This window comes from Heterocephalus glaber, unplaced genomic scaffold (genome assembly GCF_053883595.1).
Source record: "Heterocephalus glaber isolate CG9 unplaced genomic scaffold, H.glaber_assembly_v1.0 deba00001594, whole genome shotgun sequence".
NCBI classification, from domain to species: Eukaryota; Metazoa; Chordata; class Mammalia; order Rodentia; family Bathyergidae; genus Heterocephalus; species Heterocephalus glaber.
Genome location: NW_028258369.1, coordinates 20,464,960 through 20,487,735, shown reverse-complemented (window position 1 = coordinate 20,487,735; position 22,776 = coordinate 20,464,960). Strand labels below are relative to the sequence as shown.

Genomic DNA, 22,776 nt, shown 5'->3' with positions numbered 1-22,776 from the left:
TATTTCCTTGATGCTGAACTTTACCTCCATTTTGCAAAGAAGCAAAGATTAGAATTCTCTTAATGTTTAGTGATTAGAATGAGTTGAAAAGGTTTCCTGCTTATGTTCATTGGTCGTGTGGAGAGAAGTCCTAATCAACATAAGACAGTCACTGGTTATTTCTGCATTTTAATTCCCTCAGTTTAGTTGTAGTCCCCATCTGCCTTACCTGTCAATGATCTTGCTGTCATGTTTAAGTGGTCTGACAGCTGCATAGCCTTTATAAAGCTCCAGTGTTCCTTCCTTTTACATTAGTAGCTATACTGTCAACATAATGCTTCTCAACCAGGGATGATCTTGCTTCTCAGAGGACATTTGGTAATGTCTGGAGACATTTTTGATCATCACAACTGGAGGAATATGCTACTGGCATCTATTGGATTGCATTAGTTTCCTCATATTGCTGTACACATCAAAGCACCACAACTTTGATGGCTTAAGATAACCAAAATCAATTCTCTCACAGTTCTGGAGGCCAGAAGTCTGAAATTAAGGTGTAGGCAGGGTTGTCCCTTCTGGAGACTCCAAAGCAAAATCCTTGCTGTGTGTCTCTCCTAGCTTGTGATGGCTGCTGGCAATCCTTGACATTCTATGGTTTGTGGCAACATCACCCCAGTCTTTGCCTCTGGCTCTGCATGGCATTCTCTCTGTCTTGCATCTCAAATCTCCTCCTTTCTCTTATAAGGACACCTATCACTGGAGTTAGGACCTGCCCTGAATCCAGGATGAGCTCATCCGGAGATCCTTAACTTGATTATATCCGCAAAGACAAATGCCATATCCGAATAAGGTCACATTCACAGGTGCTGGGTGTTAGGGCTCGGGCATACATTTTGGGGGAACATTACATGGCTTGCTACAGAACTAGAGGGCAGGGATGCTGTGAAAATCCCATAATGCCCAGAACAGCCTCACAACAAAGAGGTTGGCAAACCCTGCTCTGCCCTGAGTGAGAAATTCAACTATGGCAGAGAACACCTCCCACTGGCCCTCAAGCTGTCCAGCCAGCTGTGATATGCAGGGTGACCTGATGCAGGCAATGAGGCCGGATGACAGCTGGGACTTTCATATTCTATAGTGTGAAGGATTGTTTCAATACATGGAGGCCATTTGTGCCCAGTAGGTGGCAATCAAATACCCCATATTACTAAGCCTGGTGTGCAGATGACACAAAAGGTAAGAAATTAATACAACTTTCAGAAGTGTGAGGGTTCAGATATATAGACCTATAATTTGCACCTTTCTCTCTTAAATGCAAAATACGTATCATATCTCTGATTTCTTAATGTAGGCTCGTAAGTTTCGTCCTTCTCCAGCCCCTTCCTTACCTTAATGATTACTCTGTTTGGATAGAGTGAGGGTTTCTTGTCTGTAAAGGGCCAGATAATAACTATTTTGGGCTTTGCAGGCCAAGAGGCAAAACTGAGGCTATCACATGGGCTCTGATATAGTAAGGAAGAGAAATCCTGCCCACCTTTGCCTCGTTTGCTGGGGAGGTTGGTCCTGGGTGGTAGGCAACTCTGTACCCAGTTGCCATTTGCTGTGGGCTTTCTCAGGAGGAAGATCCTAGGGTGGAGGCCAGGCTCCAGGAGGAGGGGGCAGGTGGTAAGTGTGGTGGGGGAGGCTTACTGCCTCTCTGCCCTGGTGACACCTAGACCCTGGTATACTCGCCCCTCTTCCTGGAGATCTGGGTCATTCAACTTGTGCAGCTGGCCGGAGGACTCCTAGACTCCATGGCGCCCAGAAGTTGCTGGTAGCAGAAGCCTCAATGTGTTGATGGTGCCAGTACAGCCCCTGAATAGCAGCTACTGGCCTGGGAGGTAGGTTGTGGGAGCAGAGGCAGAAGTAGGGGTGGATGGGCATGCTCTGGCTGGTCTCACAGAGCACAGTGCCAGCCTGTTTCAGCGACATCTTTGGGTCTTACAAATACAAACTGTGGCCTGGATTTGACCCACAGGCCATAGTCTGCCAGACCCCAGTTGGACCATATGACAGGTACATAATTAGTCCTTTTTGGCTTGACAAACTACATGTTCCATTTGGGATAGTGCAGTGCTAAAAGCAGTAAGAACCATCTTGCATCCTTGTGCTAAGTCAGTCCATGGGGTTTATAAATAATCTATTAAAGCTCTGAAACATGGGTGCAAGACAGTTCCCCTGTGCAAATAGATCTGCAGGCCAAAGAGGTACCCAAGATCAGAGTGCTCAAAGGAATATGCTGTCCTTTGTATTTTGAAGTTTAGCTCCTCTACTCATACCCCTCCAGCCATCTTATTGGAGTACACAACCCTGCAAAACTATAGTCACCAGAGATCAGATTCAATTTACTCTTGTGATATATAGTTTAGTTTTGGCAAACTAATGTTTTGGGAATAGTGACTATTGAACTTATCTTGTCTATTACCATATAATCCTCAAAGACAAATATTAGAAACAGTATGTTTGGAAAGAATAAAAGAGCAGCAAACTCCAACATTGAAGTTTTAAATGTCATGAACTGCATGCCACATGAGCCCACTGTCTGGCATTTGCAATATGGATGTTTTGGTGAGACAAGAATGCCTTTCTAGTCAGACCCTAGAAAATTGTCTGCTATCACAGTAGCAACCACTGTCTGCCAGCAAGTACTCTTCCCTTACTTAAAAAGAATCAGACCCTCCAAATTTAAAGACCCAGTCCAAAAGTGGGCATCTGAAATGAGTAGACACTTCCCAGATGAAGAAGTACGGCAAGTAGATCTATGACAAAATGTTCAACATCACTGGTCATTCAAGAGATGCAAATGCAAACAATGCTGAGATTCCACCTCACCCTAGAAAGAATGGCTATTATCAAGAAATCAACCAATAACCAGTGCTGGCGGGGCTGTGGGGAAAGAGGAACCCTGCTCCACTGCTGGTGGGAGTGTCGACTGGTGCAACCACTGTGGAAATCACTATGGAGATACCTCAAAGAACTAGAACTAGAGGTTCCATGTGACTCAGCTATTTCCCTTCTTGGTGTCTTTCCAAAAGAAATAAAAACAGAGTACAGCAATATATGCTCACCCATGTTTATGGCAGCATAGTTTGTGATAGCTAAATCTTGGAAACAGTCCAAATGCCCATCAACTGATGAATGGATAGAGAAGACATGTTTTTTTTTTTATACAATGGAGTACTACCCAGCCATAAAGAAGGATAAACTTGAGACATTTCTAGGTAAATGGATGCACTTTGAGACCATACTCTTAAGTGAAATAAATCTGACACACATATGTAAATATCACATTTTTTCTCTGGTGTGAGAAACCGAAAGTGTAAATAAAGTCCAAAATCTATAATAGATATTGCAAAATAGGAAGAAACTATTCAAATGGGAAGGGAAATGAGGGAGGGGGAGGAGGAAAGGAAGGAAGAGAAAAGAAAAGAAAGAAAAATGGAAACAAAACTTTTGTAAATAAGGAGGGGAAGAGGGGTTGAAGGGAGGGGAGAGGAATGAGAAAAAAAGAAGAATCAAGATACATCACGTGCAGGTACAAATTCCCTGTGATGAATGTGATCATTATCTATATCTAAAATGTACCAATAAAATTCATTAATTAAAAGAAACCTCACCAGGGATGGAGATGTAGCTCAGTGGTGCTGCTGCCTTCCTCGCAAGCACAAGGTCCTGAGTTCGATCCCCAGTACCGCCAAAAAAAAAAAAAAAAAGAAAGAAACCTCACCAAAATGCCTTCTCAAAAGGGAGGCACAATTTCTCAGTTTATTCTGCTGGCTTTGTGTTGTATCCTCGTTGGCTGAGCGCTTACCAGTCCTCTCCAAGGCAGCTCGGATCAGGCTCCTGGAAAGTCAGCTCTTACTCCTTTTTCTCTGAGTGTGGTGCGAAGCCTGGGGACCCTTCAACAACTCTTAATTTTGCACAAGTTCTGAACTAAACAAATTTTTGACCTGCTGCTCTGCCATAGAAGTGACCAACAACCACCAAAACCAGATTTTTTTCCTGGAAAAATGGGCAATCTAAGACAATAAATGAGGGGCCCGAGTCTAGGGAAGAGGGCAGAGATTGGCTTTCAGACTTCCCAAACCGTGTTCTGCTTCAGTCACGAACAGCCTTCAATGATCTGACTGTACTGACAAGGGGAATATCTTGGAGGGAACCTTAATGCTCAGAGACGTGGCTGGAGGTGCTAAGATAGCTCCCTTGCATCCCCAGACCCAGATTCTTGCCCATACGGACAGACGGAAAGCGCCTGAGGGGAAAGGGGCACTCACAGGGATTGGGCTACTTCTTTGGACCCTCTGCACCTTCTGTGGTGTTTGATTTTTTGCTGCTGAGGTTTCTTCTGGGCTTGTGCAACACGACTGTAACTGTGTAAGTGCAACAATAATCAATATCCTCCTCCCTGTTCTCAACATGGGGATCATAGGGCTTTGGTTTTGGCCTTCTCGTCTGTACACCCTCTTTCATTGACTTTTTCCAGGCTTCTGGTTTTGCCTCTTCCCCCTGTTTTGGGCCTGGGACCTGTCTTCAGAACTGCAGACTGGTTTCTCTCACTTCCGGTGTGAATGCAGCTGAACCTCCCGCAGGCACTTCAGACTCAATGTGCTATCTACAAGAGCCACTTTTTAGATTCAAAGACACTGGGAGTTTGGAAGCGTTGGCATCTCTAAGGAGATTCAGCATCCTCGTCAGTGTGGGAGGAGACCGATGGGGAGCAGTCAGTGAGAATGCTCCAGCTCCCGGAGCTGACAGGGAGGGGGCGAGAGGTGGGGAGATGGAGGTGGTGGTGTAGGGATGATGGTGGTGAGGGTGACGGGTGACTTAGGGGAAAGGAAGAAAGGATGATGTTGATGAATTCCAAAAACCCAACTGAAACCAGCTTAAGCACACAAACACACAGAGAAGAAAGAAAAAAAATTCATAATTTTTTTGGCTCAAAGAATTAGGAAGTTGCTTCAGGAATAGCTGGACCCAGTTATACTAACAGTGCTATCTATCAGAGACTGAGTTCCTCCCTAAAGGAGGCTGGGACAAAGGCTTGGGAGCTGGTAGTTTGAGAGTGGCCCTGGAATGGGAATGCAGGAGAGCTAAGAGAAGAAAGCATTAATGAGTTGGCTGGCACTGTGGGAAACTGGAGCTTGATGCCATGGGATCTTCAGGAGGGCCTTAGGGAATTAATTTCAATACTGTCCTTTCAAGGGAACAGAGAGGGGAGAAGTATTGATCTATTTTGGCTTTGTCTCATTTCTCAAGTGTGGCCCTGAGGCTACTAGATGCCCCCCCCCCAACATTTATGGACTGCACATTTGAGTGCTGAGCAAGTTCTACAGGTGTCTCTCAAGGGGGCAGCCTCAGGGTAGAAAGTGAATTCGATGCAGCCTCAGAGGGGTGTAGGTGGAGAACATTGCTGGAGTACACCTATGGGAGGCTGGGCAAAGCCTGCGTGGAACGGATCTCAGGAGCAATGGGCGGAACAAGGGCAGAGACCAAGAGGATTTCAAGGGGCCCATAAAGGTGTCTTATCCCTAACCAGTGTGTCTCATCTCCCCGGCTCTTGCTCTGCACCCTGCCTCTGCTTGCCTCTGTCTGGTTCTCAGACAGGTTTATCCACATGGTGACAAGGCATCCTTAATGGTTATGTGGCCCTTGGAGTTCATCACGGCAGAGAAAGAGACAGACCCTGGCCAATCCATACCTAATGTTTGAAACTGATACCCCTTGTCCCTTCTTAGGCTATGTGCTCAACACTGTGACCTGGACGGCAAAAGATACCTAGTTCTTGCCCTGCTAGAATGCCTTCAAGTTGAATGTGGGGCTATTTGCCAATGGAAGGATGGCTGCTTGTGGCACATGGAGAATTGCTGCTCAGATCCTTCTTCAAGCTTCAAAATAAACTTGCTGACAAGCAAGTTGGGAGTGTGCTTGGCTGACTGCCTCACTTTGGAGCCAAGGGCATGCTCTTCTTAGAGGAGTTCCAGCCAAGGGCTAACTAAGCAGTTCTACAAAGGCCGTGGCTATGTGTGCCCAATGCAAGACTCTTCTAAAGATATCTGCTCAGGTGCTTCCTGTTGGGTCACGTCGGCATCAGAGCCTGGAAGCTTACTCTGCCCAACACTGCTTCCTCTCTTCTCTTTTTCAGGTGTTTTTCTCCAATATACCTGTCTCATCCATAACTCCTCTTGGTGCTGCTTCCTGATGAACCCAACTGGCACACAGGACAGTGAAGAAGTAACCAATGTTCTCTTAGGGGATAAGGGAACTTTAAAAAGTGAAGGAGGGAAGAAAAGAAGGAAGGGAAGAAGAAGTACTTCTAACCACACTCTCTGAAAAAGCCCAGATGCAGTCAGAGCGGCTTCTGCTCATGGAGGCTTTGACCCCATGCAGACTCTCATGTACACCTGCATGAATTTCAGCGGTGACCTTGACATCAGTTGCCATCTACTGACAGGCACATTAGAGAAGGGGAGGCCGCTTCTTCATGTGGGGGTTGGCCTTGCTCAACTGGAGAGCCAAGGTCAGAGGAAGAGTAAAGAAACACATTATTAACTTAGACTTGAGCGTTCTCATTTCTCTGAGACTACTCTGTCTAATGTGTCTCTAAACACCTGGTTTGTGCATCATTAGCCTTACATTTACAAATCGAGAGTGAATTTTATGAGAAGGTGGCACATAAAATTATGGGTCTATAAATGACTGTCATAAGCCAGGCAAGTAAAAGGCATAAATTCCAAGTCAGATGGTATGAAGAAATTGAGCAGAAATTGCTGTTATTTTCACTGGCATGCAAACAAAACTAAACAGAATCCTTTTTCTTCTGTGTGTTCAGGAGTCAGAATGCATTGCCATGGTGACTTCTTGTGCTGACTTGTAAGGGAGCAACATAGACATTTTAGTTCATCAACCTGACTTCTAATCTTGGAGATTTGATATGAATAAAAATAAAAATGTTTTCCTGCAGTTTCTTCATCCTGAAAACCCAGTATGGATCTCCAGCAGGGTCACAAAGATTTTCTCGAGGCATTAAGGGACAAATTAAAGGCAAACACTATTACCATCATGTTTGTAGCTGGATAAATTGAACAAACTACAAGCTACAAGCAACCTTGTAGTTTAAAGAATTGAGCTCTCTTTGTGTTGATTCCTGCTAAATCACAAACTAACAAAGGTGACTAACTTTAGCTTGTATAAAAGCTATACTGATCTTGGTAAGATCCAGAATTATACTAGCATCATCTTAGAGAATTAAGTCTAGAAAGCAATGGTAAACTGTTCCATTATGTTACCTTACTCCCAGAGAAAGGCCATTTCTTTCTTTAGAAGTGGAAAGAATTACTTCATAGCTGTGAGACAGTGTGGGTGCATCCAGGATGGAAGAGTTTACTGATGCAGAGAGCTGCAAGAGCTGAGGTGAGGTGGTGAACTGACAGTTTAGGCAGTGTAAGTTGCCAGGTTTGGGGTTTTCAAGACCAGAAAACCAGTTTTGTTAATGTCATTAGAGACACTGAATTCTTAGGAATTGCTTCAAGCTAGTTAAATACCTAAAAGACTGAGGAGTAACACAGAACACAGATGGAAGCACTACCTTCAAACAGGCTGTAGTATTTACTCTAGCCATCCTGAAGCCTTCTGTCCTTATTCAGACATCTAGAGGCATTGGCTTAGAAATGGGAAGGCTAGGTAGTAGTAGTAAAGTAGAATTGAGACCAGTGGATTGTGCTAAAGGCTACACCATCCAGGACATGATGATGCTGGTAAATCACACAACTCAATAATATTTAGCTTCAAGGAATACAGTATTAAGAGTACAGTGCTGAATCATCAGATTCGGTTCCTGCCTCTTGCTGGATAAACGCTAACATATTTTTCTTCTATTACATGTTTTTTTTCTAGTCTCCAGGTAGACTGGCATCATCCTACTTACAAAAAATAGCCCTTTGAGAGAAAATATGTCACACAATGGAGTAGTTTACAGTTACTTTCTAGACTGCTTCTCTGAGATGATGCAGGTGTAAGTCCGGACATTCCCAAGATTAGGGATAACGTCCTCTTCTTGACAGACTGAACTATCTCACTGTTTTATGAAAGTGTTTGGATCCACACATTAAAATATTAAGGCAACAAACACAAGAAGAGATTTTTTATAGTGTCTTCTATTTTTTGCAAGATAGCACTAAGTAATAATTCCATATTAACAACATTGATTTTTTAAAACTCTCTATTGGTGACGTTTTTGTCTCTCAAATGAGGGAACCGGGGGTGTTCATTCCGAGATGGAGGGCTAGATAAATGGAGGTATGTTGGCAGTGACATTTATTCCACTTGGAACAAAAATGATGGGAGTAGTGGTGTCAGCTCATGCCTTTATTCTCCTCAATGGAAGCAGCAAAGGCTTTTGCCCCCTTTGCTCCAGTGACATCATTAACATAGCGAGTCATAATTTGGGAACAAAGGAAGCTTTCTCTCAGTAATGTTATACTTTTATCTCCACTTCCCTTTCTGCAATATGTCTAAATGATATTTTTGGTTTGAACAAGGGTCTTGTAGCACCTTGCAATGACACATGTCAGTTTAGGAATCCCTTCTTTCCCGGGAGGAAGGAAGATGGGCACCCTGCCAATGACCTAAAGCCCATGTGTGCACAATCCCTAGCTCAGCCGGTGATTTTCCAGAGCAGCGCTGTTCCTCGAGTACCAGATCTCTCCCAGACTCTTTCATCACCCATTTACACACACGCTCCTCCTAACCTCCCAATTTCATCCATGTTATGTGAACATTGCTTGTTTGACTTTCTGCAAACACTTGGATTTTCTTTTGAAGGCAAATATAGTTCATATTTATCAAACTTACAGTTCGCTTCCCTATATTTTCTAGCTTTCTTTGAAGTGAAATGTAGGCCATCTGGCAACTTGTAGTGAGTGAATTGTGTGTAGAGATGGCACATGTTATTTATGGACCAAGGAAGTGGAGAGCTGGTGTACCTCTTCTATCCCTCTCTTTCCCAACAGGGGCAACCTGGAAATTCACACATTGAGATGGCAGCATCATCAGATGGAAGAAACTTGTGTCCCTGAGTCACCAGATGGAGAGGTACTCTGGCCAACTTACATTGGACATCATGTAAGTGAGAATCAAACTTATGTTTAAGCCTTTGGGATTTTTGTTAATGCAGTATAGCTAATCCAATACCAACTATACTTTATGCCCATATACACTGTATTCTCTAGGAACTGATTACAGGTACACTAAAGTTATGGCCATGCCTGACTCAAGTACCTGAAGTATGAGAATAAGCTAACTAGGTGTGGTGGTACATGCCTGTAATCCAGGGAATTTGGGAAGTTGAGGTGAGAGGATTCTGAGTTCAAGGCTAGCTTCAGCAACAGACTGAGGCCCTGCCTCAAACAAACAAAAAACAAAATACAACAACAAAAATCAAACCAGAATAAGAGAGGTTGAAAACATTCTGATTATCCTCCTTCAGCACTCAAATAAGTAAACAAAAGCAAACAAGCATATGAACACTGAAGTTTTTTTTGTGCAAATAGTCTCCTCTTCCAAACTACTCAGAATCTCAGAGGTTAGGTAGTTCATCAATGCAGAACTGGAAAACACTACATCTGCAGGAGATATTTGCAAGATGAGTCAGAGTTTGCCTGAAGATAGTGTTGAGGACTGTCTTTGGTTGCATGGGAATGGAGGTAGAGAAAATTGTGCATTTGCAAAACTTTTCTGCATTCTTCTTCATCTCCTGGCATTCATTCTTTAGCCACTGAGCTAGGTTTGATTATTTTATAGGTTGAGGGTGCACACACCACCATTCTAGAGGAACAATAAATATTTTGAAAAAAGCAAATCAATAATCAGGGTAAATATCAGAGATTTGTTCAACTTCTTTGTTTTTAGTTCAGTGTTTTTAAAAACTTAGCTTAACACTGGGAAAGGGGGCTAGATGTGGATAAAGTTTTTGTCATATCCAGAGATTAGGGGCTCGACATTTCTTTTTTTTAAACACTTTTATATTTTATTGGTGCATTTTAGGGGTACAATATAATGACATTCATCATTGGAAATTTGCACCTTTACATAATCTTTCTTGGTTCTTATTCCCCCCCCCCCGCCGCCCTCCCTTCAACCCCTCCATCCCTCCCTATTTACAAAGACTTTGTTTCCATTTTTTCATTTTCTCATATTAATCCCATTCCCTTCTTTCCTTTCCCCTGCTCCTTCAACTTCCCCTTCCCCTTTGCCCCCTTTTTCTTATTTCACATTATCTATTATACCTTTTAGTCCTTATTTACACTTTCAGTTTCTCACACTAGACAAACTGTTAGGTATTTACACATGTGTGTCCTATTTATTTCACTTAAGAGTATCACCTCAATGTGCATCCATTCAGCTATAAATGTCTCTAATTTTTCATTTATTATGGCTGAGTAGTACTCCATCTTATAAAAAAACCCCACATTTTCTTTATCCAGTCTCTAGCTGATGGGCATTTGGGCGGGCTGTTTCCAAGTTTTAGCTATTACAAACTGTGCTGCTATGAACATGCGTACACATATATCACTGTGGTATGACTCTTAATTCTTTGGGGAAGATACCCAGCAGGGGAATAGCGGGGTCAAATGGGACTTCCAGTCCTAGTTCTTTGAGGTATATGCATATGGATTTCCACAGTGCTTGCACCAGTCTACACTCCCACCAGCAGTGGAGCAGGGTTCCTCTTTCCCCACAGCCCTGCCAGCACTTGTTATTGGTTGATTTCATGATAGCAGCCATTCTTTCTGGAGTGAGGTGGAATCTCAGCATTGTTTTCATTTGCATCTCTCCAATGACCAGTGATGTTGAACATCTTTTCATATATTTATTTGCCATTTCTATTTCTTTGTCTGAGAAATGTCTGTTCATTTCAGATGCCCATTTTTGGATTGGGTCTTTAAATTTGGGAGGTCTGATTTTATTAAGTTCTTTATAGATTCTAGATAGTAGACCTTTGTCTGACGGACAGCTGGTGAAAATTTTTTCCCACATTGTGCGCTGTCTCTTCACACTGCTGGTGGTTCCTCTTGCTGTGCAGAAGCTTTTTAGCAAGAAGAGATCTCACTTGTTGATTGTGCTAGTTCATGGGCAACTGAGGTTTTGTTCATAAAATCTTTTCCCACACCAATGGCTTCAAGAGTTCTACCTAACCTCTCTTCCAGCCAGTTTAGTGTTTCTGTTTTAATATTTAGATCTTTAATCCATTTTGATTTTAGTTTAGTGCATGGTGAGAAATATAGGTCTAGTTTTAATCTTTGGCAAGTTGAAGCCCAATTTTTCCAGCACCATTTATTAAAGAGGCTATCTTTCCTCCAGTGAGGGTGTTTGGCTCCTTTGTTGAAGATGAGGTGGCTGAGTATGTCTGGAGTTGTTTCTGCATCTTCTAATCTGTTCCACTGGTCCTCAGGTCTGTTTCTTTGCCAATACCCTGCTGTTTTTATCACAGTAGCTTTGTAGTATAGTTTCAAGTTGGGGGTTGTAATATCCCCTGCTATGGCTCTGTTACCTAGAATTGCTTTTGCTATTCTGGGTCCCTTCTTGTTCCAAATGAATTTTTGGATTGATTTCTCCAGGTCTGTGAAGTATGCTCCTGGGATTTCAATTGGGATTGCATTGAATCTATATAGCAGTTTTGGAAGTATGGCCATTTTTACTATGTTGATCCTTCCTACCCAGGAGCAAGGGATGTCTTTCCATTTTCTGATATCTTCTTCAATCTTTCTTTTCAGAGTGCTATAGTTTTCAGAGAAGAGGTCTTTGATTTCTTTTTTAGGTTGATTACTAGGTATTTCAGTTTTTTAAAATGGTATTGTGAAAGGAATTGTTTGCCCTATTTCTCTCTCAGTGATTCTGTTGTTTGTGTACAGAAAAGCTATTGCTTTTTGTGTGTTGACCTTGTATCCAGCTACTTTACTGAATTTGCTTATTAAGTCTAGAAGACTTTTGGTGGAGTTCTTGGGGTCTTCTATATAGAGTATCATGTCATCTGCAAATAATGACAATTTGACTTCTTCATTTCCTATCTTTATTCCTTTTATTTCTTTGTCTTGTCTAATTGCTGTGGCTAATGTTTCCAAAACTATATTGAACAGGAGTGGTGATAGTGGACATCCTTGTCTTGTTCCTGATTTTAGTGTGAAGAATTTCAGTTTTTGACCATTTAGTATGATATTGGCTGTTGGTTTTTCATAGATGGCTTTTATCAGATTGAGGTAGAGTCTGTCTATTCCAATTTTTTGTAGGCTTTTTATCATAAACGCATGTTGGATTTTGTCAAATGCTTTTTTGGCATCTATTGAGATGATCATATGGTTTTTGTCCTTGGCTCTACTGATAGAGTGTATTACATTGATTACACTTGATCTTAGCCAGAAGGCCGATGCACATTGATTAATTTGCATATGTTGAACCATCCCTGCATCCCTGGGATGAATTCCACTTGGTCAGGGTGTATGATCTTCTTGATGATCTTCTGCATTCTATTTGCCAGTATCTTATTAAGGGTTTTTGCATCAGTGTTCATTAGTGTGATTGGTCTATAGTTCTCTTTTTCAGTTGGGTCTTTCTCTGCTTTGGGAATCAAAGTGATGCTTGCTTCCAGGAATGAATTCAGGAGTATTGCTTCCCTTTCAGTTTCATTGAAGAGTTTAAACAGTAGTGCCAGTAGTTCCTCTCTAAATGTCTTGTAGAATTCAGTGGTGAAGCCATCAGGACCCAGGCTTTTCTTAGTTGGTAAGGTTTAATTACATTTTCAATTTCATTGATTGGCGTTGGGTTGTTTAGAATTTTTAGGTCGTCTTCATTCAAGTTTAGTAATTCATACGTATCTATGAATCTGTCCATTTCTTCTGTGTTTTCCATCTTATTGGCATATAGATTCTCAAAGGAGGTATTGATGATCCTCTGGATTTCTGCTTGGTCCATTGTAATTTCACCATTTTCATTCCTAATTGCATGTATTTGGGCCTTTTCTTTCCTTTTTCTGATAAGGTTGGCTAAGGGTTTGTCAATTTTGTTTATTCTTTCAAAGAACCAACTCTTGGCTTCATTGATTTTTTGTATCCCTCTCTTAGTCTCCATTGAATTGATTTCTGCTCTGATCTTTATAATTTCCTCCCTTGTATGAGCTTTGGGTTTGTCCTTCTCTTCTTTTATTTTTGGTACCAGGCATCGAACTCAGGTCCTTGCACTTGTGCAGCAGGTGACAAAATCACTGAGCTAAATCCTAGGCCCTGTCTTGCTCTTCTTTTTCTAGAAGCTTGAGGTTCAGCATCAGATTGTTTAATTGGGCTAGCTCTGTTTTCCTAATACGAGTATTCCCTACGATGAATTTCCCTCATAAGACTGCTTTCATTGTGTCCCATAGATTCTGATATGTTGCATATTGTCATTTAATTGTAGGAACTGTCTGATTTCTTCTTTAATTTGCTCTGTGACCCGTTGGTAATTCAGAAGCGTGTTGTTCAATTTCCATGTGTTTATGAAATTTTTGCAGTTTCTTTTGCTATTGATCTCTAATTTCATTGAACTATGGTCTGATAATATACAGGCGATAACTTCAGTTCCTTTGCACTTACTTAAATATGTTCTATGAGTGAGTATGTGGTCTATTTTGGAGCATGACCCATGTGCAGCTGAGAAGAATGTGTATTCTGATTTTGTGGGGTGGAACACTCTGCAAACATCTGTTAAGTTCATTTGTTCAAGAGTTTGATTGAGTTCTAGTATTTTGTTGCTTATTTTTTGTCTGGTTGATCTATCTATTTGTGACCATGGGGTGTTGAGGTCCCCCACTACTATTGTATTAGTGCTTATATGATTTTTTATTTCCATTTATATTTGTTTTATATAGTTGGGTGGACTAGTATTTGGTGCATAGATATTTATGATTGTCATCTCTTCCTCTTGGATTGTTCCCTTTATGAGGATGTAGTGTCCTTCTTCGTCTCTCTTAATCAGTGTTGGTTTGAAATCCACTTGATCTGCAAAGAGGATAGCTACTCCTGCTTTTTTTCAGGTACCCATTGTGTGGAGTGTTGTTTTACATCCTTTAACTGTCAGTCTGTGAGGTTTTTTTTGAATTAAGTGTGTTCTTCTTGAATTAAGTGAATTGTTGGATCTTGCTTCTTGACCCATTCTGCCAGTCTATTTCTTTTGATTGGTGATTTGAGACCATTAACTTTGGTGGTTATAACTGATACGTATTGACTTATCATTGTCATGAGTTTTTCTTTTTGTTGGATTCTCCCCCTTTGCATTTAATTTCTTTTTGTGCCTGATGGATTCATTCTGCTTGGCTCCCTGGGGTTGTGATCTTCGTTGTCTTTTCCTAGGATATTGTCTAAAATTTTTTGGAGTACTGGTTTGGTATTCATGAAATTCCTAAGGTGCTCTTTGTCATGAAAGTATCTTATTTCTCCATCAATTTTGAAAGATACCTTTGCAGGGTACATCAATCTGGGTTGGAGGCTGTTTTCCTTTAGGGCTTGAAATACATCACTCCAAGCTCTTCTTGCCTTGAGGGTTTGCATTGAGAAGTCTGCTGTGTTTCTGATGGGCTTTCCTTTGTATGTGATTTGTTTCTTTTCTCTCACTGCTTGTAGAATTTTGTTCTTCTGTTGGATTTCTGAAATCCTATTATATGCCTATGTGTAGATTTTTTTTTTTTGATCAAGGCTAGCTGGAGTCCTATATGCCTCACTTCTCTGTATGTGAAGTTCTTTTCCCCTGCTTGGGAAGTTTTCTGCCATCACTTCTGTGAACAGTGTTTTTTTTTTAATGTCATCTGCACTCTTTCCTGTTTCTTCATTGACTCCAATCAGTCTTATGTTACTCTTCTTTGCATCGTCTAGCAGCTGCTGGATTGATTTCTCATGGTCCCTTACTATTTCAAAGAAATTTTTCTTTTCCTGGTCACTAATTGCAATCTTATCTTCTATATGTGAAATTCTGTCCTCACATTGGCTCATTCTGCTGCATAGACTTTCAATGGAGTTTTTAATCTCCTGGAAATCTGTTTGCATCTGTTTTATGGATTCCATTTGTTTCCTATGTTGGGATCCCACCATGTTCCTCAGCTCCTCTCTAGATTTATTAATCATGTCTTTCACTATGGGCATAATCTCTGCTGTTATCTGAGAAATTACTTCTGATTTTATTTTTTCCAGATCCTCTTTTGTTACCAGTTCAGGGAGTCCAGGTTGTTGAGTATCAGAGTGTTCCATCTTATTTCCCTTTTGAGTTGCTGTAGGTCATCTGTGAGTGGTGGTACATTGGCCCGGAAGCCTCCTCCTTTGTCTACATTTCTTCGTATTACTTTGTTTAGACATTTTGTTGAATTGTATCTTGTGTCCAATTCTCAAATGGATGGTAACATGCATTAAATAAAATTTCGCATTTTTTGACAACAAAGAGTGTTTGTATTTTATATAGGTCAAGTTGAATAAGTAAGAGTTCGTGTCAGAGTCTGACTTAGTTGATCACCAAACAATTTTTATTTTTTCTTTCTGGGATATACATTTCCCAGAATTCCTTTCAGTGAGATAAGGAATGTGTTGTATTTCATCTCTGGGTTGGGACCGCAAAAAGCTTCCTTGTTATTTTTCATATTCTTTCTCTTTCCTTGAAGGATGATCTCATGCAAAGCAGCTAGTGGAAGAGGCTGCTCGAGGTTTTAGAGCCATTTAAATGGAAGGGGCCTAAGTTCTATAGTGACAGTGTAAAGCAGAGTCTACTTGATACCATTTTTGCCAATTTTTTTTATCAGTACATATTTGTAGTACATAATGATTACGTTTCTCATGGGGAGTTGGTACATGTACATAACACATTTAATTCTTTTTCCTACTCAATATTCTGCATTGAGCTGTGATATGTATGAGCATGAGACCTGTAATGTGTGAGACCACTGAGATTAGAGAGCGGTTTGCTGCTGTAGTTAACCTACCCTGACTAATGCAGACTCTTACTCATAGTTTATTCTTTAAGAAATGTGCACTTCAGTTTGCAATAGCTAAAGCTTGGAAACAGCCCAAGTGCCCATCAACTGGAAACTGGATAAAGAAGAGGTGTTTTTTTTTTTTATGAAATGGAGTACTACTGAGCCATAAAGAATGAGAAACTAGAAATATTTATAGCTAAATGGATGCATATTGAGTCCATACTCTTAAGTGAAATAAATAGGACACACATGTGTAAATACTGAATAGTTTCTCTGGTGTGAGAAACTGAAAGTGTAAATAAGGATTAAAATGATTAAAATGAATAATTGATAATGTGAAATAGGAAGAAAAGGTCCAAAGGGGTAGGGGAAGTGGGAAGGGAAGGTGAAAGGAAAGAAAGGAAAGGAAAAATTATGAGAAAAGGAAAAAATGGAAACACAGTCTTTGTAAATAGGAAAGGGTGGAGGGGGTGAAGGGAGAAGAGGGGATGGGGAAAAAATAAGAACCAAGATACATCATGTACAGGTACAAGTTCCCAATGATAAATGTAAAAGTATTGTATACCTAAAATGTACCAATAAAAGAATTTAAGCAAAAAAAAAACACCAAAAATAAGAAATGTTCACTGTGTGAAACAGTTCTTTAGATGCCCTAAACACCTTTACTAAAGCTCAAGGATTTGAGAATTAGCACAAAGAGTTAATACCTTTATGAAGAATTTCCAGGCACATCCTTCCAAAAGTACTATTGATTAGTTCTTCTTTTCTGACATCATGGTAACACACATTTATCTCTTATGTAACCTGTCATACAAAATTGAAATTATTGTTAGTGGTATAATTTGACAACCTTAGGCAATGAGGGACGTTTATTCTACATTAGGAAGTGGGGTAGATAGTCTCCAAAGATGGTCACCATCAACTCCTCTCTTCCCTTCACATACATGTTGCTCCATTCACCAAGAGGTAGTCTTAGCCTCCCTTAGTGTTTGGACTCATCTTGTGACTTGCTTTGACCAGTGAATGGTGGAGACTATGATATTCTGGGAATTTTGGGCCAAGTCACTAAGTGGAATAGCTGCTTTGACATCCTTCCTCTTAGAAGTCAGCTGCCCTTTAAGAATTCTGTTTTTTCCTTTTCTCATATTAATTCCATTCCCTTCTTTCCTTTCTCCAACTCCTCCCACTTCCCCTTCCCCTTTGGACCTTTTCTTCTTATTTCACATTATCTACTATACTTTTTGATCCTTATTTACACTTTCAGTTTCTCACACCAGAGAAACTATTCAGTGATTACACATGTCTGCCCTATTTATTTCACTTAAAAGTATCACCTCAATGTGCATCCAAAGTCTTTGTAAATAGGGAGGGGTGGAGGGGTTGAAAGGAGGGTGGGGGAATGGGGGAAAAATAAGAACCAAGAGAGATTATGTAAAGGTACAAATTTCCAATGATGAATGTCATTATATTGTATATCTAAAATGTACCAATAAAGTTAATAAAAAAAGAATTCTGATTATCCTGAGACCACCATGCAGCGAGAAAGCCCCAGTCAACCATCTGGAAAGTCCATCTTGAGAAGCACCAGAAGCCTTCTTGAACCTTCTTGCCAAGCCCAGATGCCAGCCGATGCCAAATGGATTAGAAGAACCATCTGGCTGAGTTACCTCATGGAATTATGAGAAAAAAATAAATTGTTGTTGGTTTAAGCCTTTAAGTTTTGGAGTGGTTTGTTACACAGCAATTGACAACTGAAATAGGATTCTAGATGTGAAGTTCTGATTGATTAAGGAAAGGATTTTAAATCTTGCCTGTGATTGTTCACGGTTGGGCTTTAAGTCATAAAGGTAAACATATGGCTTTCAGTGAGACCTGAGAAAGACTATTAGCTCAGGGGCATGCAGTGACCCCTTAGTTATGCTCATACTTAGGCCTTGCCTTCTATTTGTTTAACAGTTTTATGAATGAAAGTAATCGTTCATTTCCCTGTCTGCTCTCTATTTTAGGGAGGAACTCTACAAATTTCCTAGTCTGAGTCTGGTGCATGCTTTGAGACAGTGGGCATCTTTGAATTAGATGAACGATGGTAGCTTTGTTTTTAGGCTAGTTTGAACTCCAGTATATGCAGATTTATCAGTGGAAATGAATAAGGGTTATCTCAGCTTGGGCATCACCCAGTACAGATCATTCAGTATTCTGGGTATAATAGCAATTGATTTTATGACATGATTACTCTTTGTCTTAATTGGAGTGCTGTGTTAGTCTCTCTTAGGGTTTAAATATGAAATATCCCCCAAAGACTCATGTATTGAGGTCTTGATGCCCTAATGCAGCAATGTTCAGAGGTGGGCATTTGGGAAGATGGTTAGATCATGGGGACATTAACCTAATCAATGAATTAATTCATTGATAAGTTTACAGCTCAATGTGCTGTTAGCAGGTGGGGCCTGGTTGGAGGAAGTAGGTCCCTGGGGGTGTGCTTTTGAAGGGTGTTTCTTGCCTTGGGTTCCTTCATCTCTATCTCTTCCCCTGCTCTCTGTTTCCTGGCTGTCACAAGGTTGGGAGCTTTCCTCCACCACATCCTTCCACCACGATATTTCTGCATTGGAGCCAGTCAACCATTGACTGAAACTTCTGAAACCATGAACCAAAATAAGCCTCTTCTCCTTCATGTTGTATATGTCAGATGTTTTGATTCAGTAACAGGAAAGCAAATAATACAGCCTCTGTCTGTTGAGTGTTTTGCTGCAATTGTTATTTAATGTGGAGTAGAGGTGGGAGATAGCTACTAAGTTCCTTTTTATTGGAGAAAGTTGGCTGAATTTGGAGTTAAAATGGATTTAACTATTGGGTTTAAAAGTGGGCTCAATGACACCTCCTTCTGACATCCTTCTAGACCTTTTTCTGTGTAAGGTAGGTGACAAGTTACTTTTTGAAAGCCATTTCATGACCAATATTTAGGAGGCTTCATGAACTTGCAAGAGAGACTAGGATATCTGAGATCTTAGAAATGAAAAGATTTAGATAAAACTGAATTATTTGAGAAATCTCATAATGGAAACCAAGACAAAGATAAATACTTGAGCTGTGGTTGTGGCAGGTTAAACAAATAATTGGGAATAGAGTTTAAGGTAAAAAATAGATATGATATGTAAGGAAGACCAGTTAAGAAGCAGCCTCTCATGTCACTTAGTACCAGTACTATCCATCTACTAACTCAACCTGTTTCCTTGGAATCATCCTAGACCCTTCATTCATTCAGATAACTTTATTTTCTATCTTGCCAAAAGATATCTGACTTGAAATGCCCTTCATTTCCAGTGTCCACTGCTCCTGATGAACTTTACCACTACTTGCCATTCCTTTTCAAACAGTCTCTTGATTGGACTCCCTACTCCATCTACTGCCTCATTTTCTTCAGACCACATTCCACATGGACACTAGAGTAGTCCTTCCAAAAATTCATCTAAAACTTCAGAGCCTGAGCAAAAGTATTCCTGCCTACTGTGGTAGGTATAGAATGTCTCTGCCCAATGTCTATGTCCTAATCCCAGAGCTCTGTGAATATGTTTTACAGTATTCCATGGCTAAAAGAAGCTAGGAGATACAATTAAGGCTGTGGAACTTAAACAAAGGAGAGTATTCTGGATTAACCAGGTGGGCTGAATCGAACGAGCCTTTAATAGCCAAGAACTTTCTCAGGATAGATGGAGGCAGAGAGATGCTGAAAAAGCAGGAGTTGGAGAGATTCAAACTGTGAGAAGGACCCAGTTTAGGGCTGGTGGATGGGGCCATGGGGAAAGCACGAGAAGGAATGTAGGTAGCCCCCAGAAGTTGAGACTGAGTCCAAAGCCATTGGCCACCAAGAAAAAGGGACTTTTATTCTACAACCATAAGGGACCGAATTTGGCCAAAATCTGAAGAAGCTTAAAAGAAGATTCATCCTCAGAATCCTCAGAAAAGAATGAAACTTTGCCATACCTTGGCTTTGGTCTTGAGAGATCCTAAGCAGAGGGTCTGTTGAGGCACACTGGACCCAAGCTCCTAACCTATAGAACTATAAGCTAACAAGTGGGTGTTGTAAACCACTAATCTATGACTACTTGTTATAGCAGCAGTAGAAAGCTAATACATCCACTCACTTGTGTCAAGCAAAAAGGATGAACAGCAAAGAGTTGGAAGGTGGCGAGCTCTCCAGAGGAGGGGCAATTTTACCAAATATCTAAGAGATGTAAAGCAGAATCTGTAAAGCTCATTGGCAAATGAAAAAGAACAAAAGTGCCACATCTCGGACCCTCCAGGGAAAGGTATAATGAAGGTGGGAGCTAAATCATGTCTTATAAATCCGAAGTGACCTTTTTGGCTCAAGCAGGGAGGTGAAACAGAGGGTGAGAGAAGAAAGTGAAGTTCAAGTTGGAGGGGCATTAGCTGAAGCTGCATTCCCTCAGCTCCACTTGGAGCAGCACCCTAGTTAGCAATTCTACCTGGGTAAAATGAAAAACCACTGAAGAAAGTAAACCCACCCTCTCACAATGTTCGTGGCCTCCCCACTGGGTGTTCACACTTGGATCGTGATGAGTGGCATTGAGGACAAGATTCCTCATGTAGGGGAGCATGTAGCTGAACAAAACATCTATCTTCCAGAGCAGAGAGTCAATATATACCACACAGAGTTGAAAAGGCAGCACAGGAGAAGCACTTTGCCTTTTCCTCCCAACTCATCATGCTCCAGCTTAACCCTAGCCTTGGGGCTCAGCCCTGCTCCCAGTGAGGATGTCTTCTTTCTGACATTTTCCTATGAGGTCTTATGTATAGCTCTAATAAGAAATGCCAGAAGAATTAACAGCAAGAGATGGCCTCTAGGGGTTAGTCAGAGGCAGGGAAGGGTGTGGGTGGTAGAAGGGATAAAGCAAAGACATAGCTTTTCATTTTATCAGTCCTGTTAACTATTTGACTTTCATCATTTAAAATCATTACTTTGATGAAAAAGAGCAAATTATAATAAAGAACCACAGAGCTGGTTTGAAGCATTTTCCTTTAAAGAATCCCACATTGCTTCCCAACCACTGACCCAGGGAGCTGCCCCAGAACTCAGTCTCATGGTTCTGTTACCTCAGTGGGGAATGACCTTCTCTTTTCTTTACCTGAGAAAATTCTATGGGGTTATTACCCAGGTCAACAGTCATCACCCCTATGAAACCTGCCACTGCTGTCAGGCATTTTATCACCTAAGTAGAGACTTGTTCACACTGTACACAGTTTGTATATACATTTCTATTGCTATTTTCATAGTTTCTTGAAATCTATGGCGGTGCCTATTTCATTATTGAATACCAATCCTCTGACACAGAGCTGGGTGTTAGGAGAGTCACAGTAATCCTTTGCAAACAAATCATTGAATACTGCCCTTTGTGACATTTCCTGTCTCGTGGTGACTTATTTCGTTTTAATCTCAATTTTATCTCCTGTGATCCTGACATTTAAACTCTGGTTTCTCTTCATCTAAGATGGCTTTGAAGTTCATTTTAACCCGGTTTTGCCTGAGGAAATATATTTCAGTGATGGAGGACGCAGTTATCCCATGTGACTTGCCCCAGGCCCCGAAGCCCTCTGGAGACAGTCCTACTTGTTTGTGAACACGAATAGGGGTATTGTGTATGTTTAACTGTAAGCTTTTACCAATCTTTATCCTTGTACTTACTCATATAACACAGCATCTACTATATAAAATAGAAGTTTACAAGCTTGTGAAATAGAAAATTGGTAGTGACTAGTCATACATTCTTTTGCTAAATAGTTTTTATTTCTGTGCAAGATCAAAAATTATTGAATACATATATTCTATTTTTCATTCACCTACCTTACAATGGAACTGAGGCTGCCTGCAAGACACGGAAGCTATGCCTGGCACTTTATGAGCAGTGCTGAAGAGCAAGGACTTAGCAATAAAGCAGAGAAGCATTTGCCACTGGTTTTATTCCACTTGTCCCTTTTCATTATGAATGCAAAATATGCTTCTATATTTGGACATTTATTTCACTCATAATTTGTCTGGGTGCTTCCTGGTGAATAAAGTGAGACAACCCTGTAGATGATAAAAAGGAAAATAGACTTTCTTCCACTGAACTGGCAATCAAAAACATGTTCAGTGGAAACCACAAGAAAGGAACAAACCTGCTTTCTTTCTGGGAGGGAAAATAATGAGTCATCATACCCTTTTGATAAATAGAGTTATCAATTCATGAATTCCCAGTAATAGGTTTCCACTTGTCAGGGACTAATAACTCATTATTTTACTGATGGGAAATAGCACCTTCCTATTCCTGGCATGTACAGCTGCCAAATTAGATGTGTTGGCATCTGCTGGTCTCTTACCATGTCTAATAAATGTGTGCTGCTTATTCTAATGCTGCCTCTAAAAAGGAGGAAGTATTCACAATTATACCAACAGCTGTGGAGGCTGATGTTTCTTCAAAGAAGGAACAAACATAGAACACATTCTCATTTCAGCACAATTTGTTCATGATAAGCTGTCCATAGCCAGATAGAAACTGTCTGACCTTCTCAAAATAGAAAAGGTCATCACAGCCTGGCTTTTCCAAAGCTGAGCTGGCTACAGCTTTAAAAATTGTAAAGATTTTTCTCTTTCTCCGTTTTCTCTGTAGGATGTGAACCATGTCCCAGATCATTATTTGATTGAAATTTCAGCTTCAGAGATGAAAATATTTAAAGATTCTGAGTCCCTGATCTCTCACCCAAGGTGTATACTTTGGCCT

The 22,776-nt window shown here is 40.7% G+C and overlaps 1 long non-coding RNA gene across 1 annotated transcript in view; it reads left to right on the top strand.

The window, feature by feature from the left end:
• Positions 1-4,793: 4,793 nt before the first annotated feature.
• The window catches only part of LOC110346981 (uncharacterized), a 52,484-nt gene continuing 34,501 nt past the window's right edge, over positions 4,794-22,776 (top strand). The window contains exon 1 of the long non-coding RNA XR_002391288.2: positions 4,794-9,138. This is a non-coding gene — a long non-coding RNA (uncharacterized LOC110346981). The remainder of the gene's footprint in view (positions 9,139-22,776) is intronic.